Raw genomic sequence first — 1,630 nt, 5'->3', positions numbered from 1 at the left:
AGTAGTAGTAGTAGTAGTAACATTATTATTAGCATTATTTGTTATTATTAGCATTATTAATTATAATATTATTATAACAGCATATCATTTATTTATATGTAAAACTTTACTAAAAACATATATACATATGTTTATATATTATAGCGTTCTGTCCCGTTACCAAAAAACTCTAAGCGCCGTTCAATCATCAAATGTAGACCATATCAAGACACAAAAATACACACGATAAAGTAAAAAAGCGTTCTAGTATTCATGTTTTTAAATTAGTTTTAAAAGTTTTGTTTTATTTTTTAAAATTACTTTCAATTCTGTTCTCCCCTCGTGCTGTTCTTTCATGGTATGTAAACATAATATGCTTCTGTAGGACTGAATCTTCAATCCATCCCAATACAAGGATAATAATAATTTAGTCAAAATGCATACCTTTCACTAATATCAAGATCTAGAACAGTACATCTGCTTCTGACGTGATCTATTCAGCCGATCTGCTTCTTCAATAACAACCTGACGTAATATCGAGCACAACAATGACTTACACCCTCCTATTTTCTTTTCTCTATTCCTCTGACATTTCTCAGACCGACAACACAGGAGAACCGTGCCAATATTTCTTCCCTCACTCCTTTTATCCTGTGCTCACGCAGGGGCAAAGACAGGTAGAACTTGGGGCGCGTTTATTACGTAAAGTACGGTAAGACTGCTCTTCCATTGGCACCTGATAATTTCAACAGCAGAGTTCAGCGCTTTTATCTCCTTCTTCTCTCTGTTGAAGCCCTCCATCCTCCTCGTTCCTCCTACTCGTACCTCTAGAGGTAGCCAGGAGAATTTTCTGGCATCGCTGGAACAAGAAACTTTAGCAAAAGTTCAGCGCTCGAGTATTTTGTATTGAGGCGTTCGTGCTGGCCGGGCGCGCCAGGATCTGTTAAGGTGTTGGGGAGATTCGTAAGATCATGAGGATAACACACGGACGTACAACCCTTCTACAGTTTTGAGGTGAGTTAGAAACTTTCCAGCTAAAAGCTTTTGACTATAGAAAAATAAATTTTCTCACAAAACGCTTTTGACCGTAGAATTAGAATAGAGGCCTAAATTTTCATTTGACCTTTTCATTTTTATTTTTTTTGACGTCCTGAGATTTGCGGGGGTGTTGTTTCTGAACTTCTCTAATGGTTTTCTTGTTCTGGCAACAGATTCAGAGAGTTCTGTTTGATAAGCACCTAGGGTAGGTAGAACTGTAGGCTACATTGTTCAGAGCAAAAACCCGAAAGATCATGTTCTGTATGAAGTATGATAAGGTTGTAGACAAGATAACCTTTATAAAGTCTATCCACGGTATTTCAAAGATGTTGCTATTATGCAAACGCGATACGATTTCAATTTCTCTTTGCAACCTTGGCATAAACATTTTCTTTTCATATTATTCTTGCTCTCATCATCGTATTTTTTGTCTGTGTCTCAACAACAGCCAACTTTGTTTTAGCTCTTCGTGTTCCTTTTCAAAAGCTTTAAATCAATCTGCACAATTTTGAGTTGTGCATAATTTTCCGTATATTTTAACATATTGCACCATAAACCCCCCCTCCCCCCTCTCTCTCTTTCTCTCTCTCTCTCTCTCTCTCTCTCTCTCTCT

The 1,630-nt window shown here is 37.0% G+C and overlaps 1 protein-coding gene across 1 annotated transcript in view; it reads left to right on the top strand.

Annotated features, from left to right (window-relative positions):
• LOC101857158 (muscle M-line assembly protein unc-89) overlaps nt 1-1,630 on the top strand; it is a gene marked incomplete in the record, with an annotated part of 76,337 nt that overhangs the window by 55,622 nt on the left and 19,085 nt on the right.

This window comes from Aplysia californica, unplaced genomic scaffold (assembly GCF_000002075.1).
Source record: "Aplysia californica isolate F4 #8 unplaced genomic scaffold, AplCal3.0 scaffold01101, whole genome shotgun sequence".
Lineage (NCBI taxonomy): Eukaryota > Metazoa > Mollusca > Gastropoda > Aplysiida > Aplysiidae > Aplysia > Aplysia californica.
This window is presented reverse-complemented; position numbering and strand designations above follow the sequence as displayed.